Here is an 8,807-nt window from a genome sequence, read left to right as displayed (position 1 = left end):
AGCGCGCCCACACTGTAGTAGCGCGTGCCCGCGCTGGTGAAGCGCGCGCTCGCGCTGGTGAAGCGCGCGCTCGCGCCAGGTCGGGAAGGCAGAATTCTGTTTCTACTTGGATTCTGAGAGTTTGAAGCCCTGGTTGATTCTACAGCTATATAAACATAACTTATGCTCGTTTTTGAAATAGAAGACATACCAGAGCTTAAGGAGAAGACGACAAGAAGACTTATAGCACAATTCAACTAAGACGAAGAAAACCCTAGTTTATTCTTGTGATTCTTTGTTCTAAGTTGTAATCTTGGATGCTCTTTTCTTGTTTGTTGAACCTATACTATTGTTACATACTTTGTTTTATTATTTATTCAGTATAAAGACTACATTTATTATACCATGCTTTCATCGGAACTCACGTTGATGATGAGTCCGATTATGGGCTAATCGTTATCATGGGGTTCTAGCAGATTTACTTATGGAATTCATTAGTTAACTTGCTCGATATCTTAGTAAGTGGTGATTGTCTGATAACCTAGTCATGGTTGTGCTTATTCGTCTTATGAGTGTCGCGAACTTATAAGATAGCGTGTTAATCTCTTTTGAAGCAAAAGTGAATTTAGAGGTTTAGAACTTGCCATGCTAGCATAGGTTCATGTATTTGTTATGCATGATTCGTAGGTAGTTTTAACCATCTTGCTTGCCCTATGTAATCTTGATAGATAACTTGCTCATTAAATCTTTATATTGTCAAATTCTATAGATATATAGGGTCTCAACATATTTGGTGTCTATTCAGCTTCTTTCTCTTTTGTGGATGTCTGGTAGTAGGGTATTCATGCAACTAAAGTTGGCGATTACTAGTTTCGTGTTATCTGATTAGTGTCATCACCATTGCATGCTAAGGTTAACAAAAATAATTTTGAATGAAGTAGTAATGTAGTTAGAATCCCTTGTTTATCTCATATAGTAAATCAATATTTATTCTCTTAGTCATTTACATGTTAGTTAAATCTTAGTTATAAAACAAAACCAAATTGTTAATCGTCTTAGCATTGAATAATAACCATATCATTGTTGCATAAGCGCATAAATTGAATTTAACCTAAACCAGTCTCTGTGGGAATGAAATAGAAAAAATTATATATTACTTACGAACGCGTATACTGGCGTGTATTATTAGCGCGTGTTTTCGTCCTAACAAGTTTTTGGCGCCGCTGCCGGGGACTCGGTGTTAATTTTTAGTTTACGTGCTTATCATCAGTAGTCGTTAAAGTTCACTGACTAGGACATTATACTTATTATTTACTTGTTGCTTTTTCAGGTACTCTAGAGAGCGTGTATGCTTACGCGTTCTCGATCTCGTAAGAGAACACTGGATAAAGTAGAGGAAGAAGTTGAAGAAGTTCTTGTTGAGGAAGAAGTTGAAGAAGTTCTTGCTGAAGAAAAGGTTAAAGAAGTTTTTGAGGAAAAAGTTGAAGAAGAAGCTCTAGTCATAATGGGAGATCAAGTAGTGAATCCTAAGGCTTTGATGGACTATTCTAAGCCAAAGATCAATAATATTCAGTCCAGCATTATCAGGCCAGCCATCTCGGCTAACACCTTTGAAATCAAGTCGAACACGATTCAGATGATACAGAATTCAGTTCTGTTTAGGGGTTCTGCTATGGAAGATCCCAACATGCATATTAGGGATTTCATCGAGATCTGTGACTCCTTTAAGTTCAATGGCGTTACTGAAGATGCTATCAAACTGAGGCTTTTCCCATTCTCTCTGATGGATAAAGCTAAGTGTTGGCTACATTCTCTGCCACCAGGCTCTATTACTACTTGGGAAGAACTCGCTCAAAAATTCTGTACTAAGTTCTTTCATATGGCCAAGACTGCTACAATTCAGAATGCTCTTAATTCTCGCAGCAATCGGGAGAATCTTTGTGTGAAGCTTGGGATCGTTACAAAGAGATGCTAAGGAAGTGTCCTCATCACGGAATGCCTGACTGGATGGTCATTAACTGCTTCTATAATGGGTTGGGTCCTATTTCTAGACTTATACTTGATGCAACATCAGGAGGAGCCTTATGGGATAAAAGCTATGATGAAGCTTATGAATTGATTGAACTGATGGCTGCTAATGAATACTAGAACCCAACTCAGAGGATGACTCAGGGCAAAGTAGCAGGAATTCTGGAAGTGGATGCAACTACTACTATAGCTACCCAGCTTAAGGCTTTGATGATGAAGGTGGATTCTTTGGCTAATCATGGAGTTAATCAGATCACTAGTGTCTATGAGCTTTGTGCTAGTGCCCATGAGACGGAGCAGTGTGTTATTTCTAGTGAATCAGTTCAATTTGTGAGCAACTTTTAGAGGTCGCAGCAGCCTATTCCAGCCACCTATCATCCCAACAACCGCAATCATCCTAACTTCAGTTGGAGCAATACTCAGAATGCGGTACATCAGTCGTATCAGCAGCATGCAGCAAGGCAATACAACCCTCCTGGTTTTTAGCAACTTTAATATGCAATACAACAACTCCAGCTGTAATAATCTAATGAAAAATCTGAATTGGAGGAGTTGAGCCTCATGTGCAACATCCAAACAGTCTTGATCAAGACCTTAGAGAATCAAATTGGGCAGATTGTCAATGCCTTGCAAAATTGTCAACCTGGTACACTCCCTAGTGACACTGAAGTGCCAGGTAAGAGGGAAGTTAAGGAGCAAGTCAAGGCAATCACCTTAAAGTCTGGGAAAGTTGGTAAGAGGGAAGTTAAGGAGCAAGTCAAGGCAATCACCTTAAGGTCTGGGAAAGTTGTAACTCCTGAGACAACTCAAGTTCCTAAACCTGAAGTTGTAACTGAAGAAAAAGTGCAGAAGGAAGTAGAAGTGGAACCAAGGAAGACTACTATGGAACACACTCGTCCTGAGGGTAATACAGGGGAGAAACAGATCTGTCCTCCACCCCCTTTTCCTAAGAGGCTATAGAAGAAAAAGCTGGATAAGCAATTTGAGAAGTTTTCGGAGGTGTTCAAGAAACTTCATATCAACATACCTTTCGCTGAAGCTCTTGATCAAATGCCTAGTTATGCGAAGTTTATGAAAGGTATTCTCTCTCGGAAGGTGAAGCTTGATGCTTTAGAGACCGTAGCTCTAACGGAGGAATGTAGTGATGTGCTGCAACAGAAGTTGCCTCCAAAGCTTAAGGATCCTGGAAGCTTCACTATTTTCTTGCACTATTGGAAACTTGTCATTCGACAAGTGTTTATATGATTTGGGAGCTAGCATCAATCTGATGCCTTTATCTACCTTCAAAAAGTTGGATTTACCTGATACAAAGCCTACTTATATGACCTTGTAGTTGGCCGATCGATCTATTACATATCCATGAGGCATTGTGGAGGATGTCTTGGTCAAGGTTGATAAACTCATATTTCCTACTGACTTTGTAATTCTTGATTTCGAGGAGGATATGAAGATTACCATAATCTTTTTAATATCTGGGATATATCGTGTAATTATTTTTACTAATAAATAAATATTATGCATGTTCAGTATTTATTCTGTGAATTAATTGTTAAGTGGTATATGTATTTGGATGTTTAAAAATAATATCAATTGAGTATTTTAATTTTATATGTCCAAAATAAAGTATAGATAATTGTCATATCTTCTTATTTATTTTTATGTTGATTTATGATTTGATAGGAAATATATGGATTTTATAAAATCTTTTTCCGAGTATTTATAAACTATTTTATATAATCGGGAACCACCGACGTCACCCGTTTTTACGTTTTTATAACCCGAAACTCTTCCGAGAACTCCTTCCTAACCTAATTGCAATATTCAGAGCATTTTCCATGTTTCGACTTTTTCGATCCGGCGTACGATTTGTCCTGCGTGGGTCCCGGCGCAATATTTTCGATACATTATTCGTTTCGGTAAATCAATAAAACTCGTATTTCTGATAAACGGGATCTTTTTATTAAACTATTACAATTATCACCTCGTAATACGTGTAACCAGGCGCTGAGACCAAGACCGCAGTACAAATTGTACTGATTTGGATAATTATCCTGAAAACCGATACCGTTTGGATCGGTTTTTATAAATAAACGTACCATTTTGTATCCGGAATGATCCAACGGGATACTAATTTTCCGTAATTATAAATAGCCTTTACCGTATTTTATTTCGTACCAAAAATCATTTGCAAACAGTAATTATAGAATTTTCCAGAGAAAAACCCTAATTTCATAAAACCTACCAAGAATCAAACCTCAATTTCAAGGTGTTACCGGAATCCGTTGGTGAAGCTCGAGTACTCAAATCAAAGCTCTTAAAATGTACTATCAGAATCTGTGCTTCATATCACTACAGTATCAAAGGTTTATTTTTTGTAATTTTATTTATATTTGAATTATTTTGATAAAAAATATGAATTTTTGTTCGGATGATTGTTTGAATGATTTGATGCTTGCATGTTGTAGAGCTTGTTTTCCTGATGATTTTCATATGTCATATGACTGATTTGGAGTTCAATAACATGTTCAAAATTGAGTTTAATTTTCGAATTTTAAAATTAGGGTTTATGACCCGTATGAATGTTCTTAATTGAAAATTAGGGTTTTTTGTTCTAGGGGTTATTAGCTGTTGAAATATAGTGGGTTGTGTTCCTTATGAAATTTGCAATCGATTGGTGTATAGCTCGTTAACAGAGGATTCCTGAATTGAAGGGAGTTGTGTTTTTAAGTTTATGTCGAGCTCGCCGGAAACCGACGAAGTTCCTGGCCATTTTCCGGCCAACTCAGGGGTTATCTGTGTGACTGAATGGTATGGTTAAATTCCTTGTGAATTGTAGATTAATTCTGGAGTTTTTGATGATGGGAGGATTCCGGGAACGAATTCTCCGGCGAACCCCGACTGTTTTCCGGCGAGGGGTGGTAAAATTGCAGTTAGGTCCCTGTATTTTTGAAGATGGTGAAGTTTAGTCCCTGTAGTTTGCAAAGTTTTCAAAAAAAAGGATTCCTGTTTATAAAATGTTTAAAAATCATATTTCCTATTTATTATAATTATAAAAATTCATTTTTTTATTTCTGAAAATTCCAAAAATTATTATATTAATTCCAAATATTATTTTTAATTCAAAAATAAATATGAATTAATTAGATAATTAATTTTAGTTAATAATTAATTGATTATTTGGTCAATTAATTCAAAAAATAATTGATTAATTGATTTAATTAATTATTAATTGATGTTAATTAATTATTTAATTAGATTTAATTATTTAAAAATAATTTAAAAATTCTGAAAAATAGTTTTGAGCCTTAAAATATTGTTTTAAATTGTTTTCAAGGCTCGATAATTATTATAAAATTGTTTTGAAGCCAGATTTGGCCAACCAAACCTTGTTTATTGCTTCGAAATTAATCCAGTGACCCGTTTTAATTCCGAAAAATGTTTTAAAAATCATATTAAATACCCAAAAGCCTGTGTATAACCCGAGACTCCTTTATAAATGATATATCATTGATTGTTTGACGTGTTACGTGTTATATGTGACTTGTTGTTTAACTGTCGGTCTATATGTTCGGTGTTTACTTGTTCATAGCGTAACTTTCAGTCCATTAATCGGATTTGGGTAAAACGAAGGATAGATAGAACTGTATACCGAATAGAATCGTGCAAGGTGAGTATTGATAGATGTTTATAATATGTGAGCAGAAGAGGCAAGGCTTAGGAAAGGGAAGCAGATAGTCAAGGAGTAAGACAGTTGTGATTGGAAATTAGTGCAGTTTAGCAAGCTAGTGCCAGGCAAGTGTTCTGAACTTTCTCGAGATATATTGTAGATGATTAATAGTCTTGTTTTATATTGCAAGTGCTTTGAAGCACTGAACCCTAAACCTTATTCTTTCTGAACCATTGATTGTTGTATACCCGAATATGAATCACAGATATACGATACTACTCCACAAATACATACAAACTAAATGTTAAACACTGAATCAAATTGTTTACATACTCAAACCATTGTACCTTATGCTTTGAAAGACCAAATCCTTGTAACCTTGAAATGTTGATTCCTTTGTTATCCAATTCTTTCATTACCTAACAGCCATTCTTTGAAATTACCATACTGTTCCTTTGTGAAGATTAAAACCATCTCGTTATTGAACATCCAACATTGCTTATGATTTTGCTTATTGCTTTACATTAATTATTCTGTTATTATGTTAGAATTGGATTATTTTATAAAATTGTGGACCAGATTCATGGTCATACCAGATTGGTGGTCAAGTTAGGCCAATGTGTGCCTTGGATCCAGTAATTAGAGCAGAGATGTGTGCCTTGCTCGGGGTTAGTGCGTGACTGATCAGCAGCCTAACCTTGGTTCTTAAAATAAAAATATAATATCCAATTCTAAATCATTAATCATTGTTCACTTGATACCTTAATTCTTTTCACTTGATGATCATTATTCTCAGTCTTGTCATTGTGACTTGATGAGCTAGTTAGCTCATTTGTGCGATATTGTTTATGTTCTTTTCCAGTTAAGAAGGAACCAGTTGGTAGCGAGGATCCCCAATCCAGTGTGAGAGCTAGGGGTCCAGGTTGATCGAGTTAAGCTAGCAGACAGCTTTTGAGATAGTTTAAGTTTGTAAAAGTTTGTATTAATATTTAATATTCAGTTCTGAGTTTGAATAGTTGGGATTTGGACGTTGTAATATAAAGTGTGTGTGTGTGGCTTGTACATACTTTAACCTGTTGCGATCTGTGGTTGTCGATAAGTAGGGTCACTACATATTACTATTATCTTTATTATTGTTATTAGCAGGTTATAAATAAGGTGTGTGTGTGAGTGGACCCCAAACTTCTGACCCGGGTTTGGAGGGCGCCACAATCTTGGCAAGACCTTTCTTGGCTACTGGTCATACCTTGATTGATGTGCAGAAAGGTGAACTCACTATGCGAGTGCTGGATTAGGATGTAACATTCAATATTTTCAATGCCATGAAGTTCCCTACTGATAAGGAAAAGTGCTTTAAGGTGGATTTGGTCAATTCTGACAATCTTCTTAAAGCTTTTAACCAGTAGGGCAGCCATTTGATCTATGTCTTCATTGTTGTTATGATCGCTGTCAGTATCTGATTTATTATCAGTATTTGAGTCATCATCAGAATTTGATGATTCAGTATCTGACTTTGCAATCATGGCTTTCCCTTTGGAGTAGCTTTTTCTCCTATCTTTCTCCTTTGGCTTCTCTTCAACCTTGAGTGCAATTGGTCTATATTTAGATCCTTTCATCTTGCTTCTTTGTTCTATCTCTAGTTCATGAGTTTTCATAATTACATAGATCTTATCTAGAGGTGTGTCATCAAGTTCATAGTTATCCCTTATGATGTGACTTTAAAGTCCCACTTTTCAGGGAGAGCAAGTTGGAACTTCAAGTTTGAGTCCTCCAAATCATATTCTTTGTTGACAAGGGATAAGTCATTCAGCAACTTCTGAAATATGTCATAGATCTCAGTTAAGGACTCAATGTCCCTTGAGTCAAAGTGCTCATATTCTTGAGTAAGTAGTGTCCTTATGTTCTTCTTGATAGCAGTTGTACCTTGAAACTTTACTTCAAAAGCATCTCATATCTTTTTGGCAGTCTTATATCCAATAACTCTATTGGACATAACACTATCAAGACTGATGTGCAGGATGTGTCTGACCTTAGCCTCCTTCATGATAAATGAGAGATTTTCAGGAGTATAGTCCTTCTTGTCTTTGTCTATCATCTTCTCTGGTTCTCCTGCAAGTGAAACAGCTGCTTTCATTGGTTTATGAGGACCATCATAGATCCTGTTTAGATATTCAGGATTTGTGGCTTCCAAACACATGGCCATCCCGACTTTCCAGATTGGATATTCATGTATCTTCAGGATAGGCACCTTGATTGCTTCATACCTACTCATGTTGTTATTTATCTGTGATGTGGCTGGGGTGGTGGTTTTAGATTCTGTGTTTCTTCTTCTTTGTCTCCCATTGTAGATTGATTTTCAGATCTTAAATTGTTTATATGTTAACAGCAAACTCTGATACCAGTTGTTAAGCCCTTAATCAACTGTAGAGGGGGGTGAATACAGTTATTACAATCAATTCAAAAGGCTTCAACAGAATCAACGGTTTTTAAATTTATAGATAAAAACTTGTTACAAACGTACTCTCTCGAAAGGATGAACAATTATCCTTGAGAGCTGCTAGGTTATGCGAAAGATATAACAATGTCACAATGCATATAGCATGAACCTAATATGTGCTTTATATAGAGCACAACTACACAATGTAGAAGGAATCATATTCTATTAACAACAAGGAAACCTAATACAATGCTTCTGAGATAAAGTCCTTCACCGCCTTGAGTTCCTGTTTCCTTTTCCTTATCGAAGATCAACTAATATGATAAATACTGATTACATCATCCGTTGACATCATCATCATCCGTTGATATAAGTTCTGATGTGAACTTCTGATAGTTTCTGCTTGATACCATCAATTGCTCCTAACATCATAAAATATCAATAATAAGTCTATACAATATAATTTATTTTTATGTTACAACCATGATTGATACTCGGTTGCATAAAAAATTGATATGGATTGTTTGTCAGTGATAATGTGAATACCATGTATAAATTATTGCAATTTATTTAGTACATAATTTTAATTTTTGAATAATTATAAATACATGTATTTAAGTAATCAAGTGTATCAGTAGATGTTGATAATGATTATACATGTACATAAATCAGATATTTATCATATAAATAATTGAA

The 8,807-nt window shown here is 35.6% G+C and overlaps 1 pseudogene; it reads right to left on the bottom strand.

Annotated features, from left to right (window-relative positions):
• Positions 1 to 1,875: 1,875 nt before the first annotated feature.
• On the bottom strand, positions 1,876 to 1,976 carry LOC141687688 (small nucleolar RNA R71; annotated as a pseudogene).
• Positions 1,977 to 8,807: the final 6,831 nt, after the last annotated feature.

The sequence above is a fragment of the Apium graveolens genome, chromosome 9 (genome assembly GCF_009905375.1).
Source record: "Apium graveolens cultivar Ventura chromosome 9, ASM990537v1, whole genome shotgun sequence".
Classification (NCBI taxonomy): Eukaryota; Viridiplantae; Streptophyta; class Magnoliopsida; order Apiales; family Apiaceae; genus Apium; species Apium graveolens.
The sequence above is the reverse complement of the archived record's forward strand: the minus strand, read 5'-3'. Positions and strand labels throughout refer to the sequence as shown.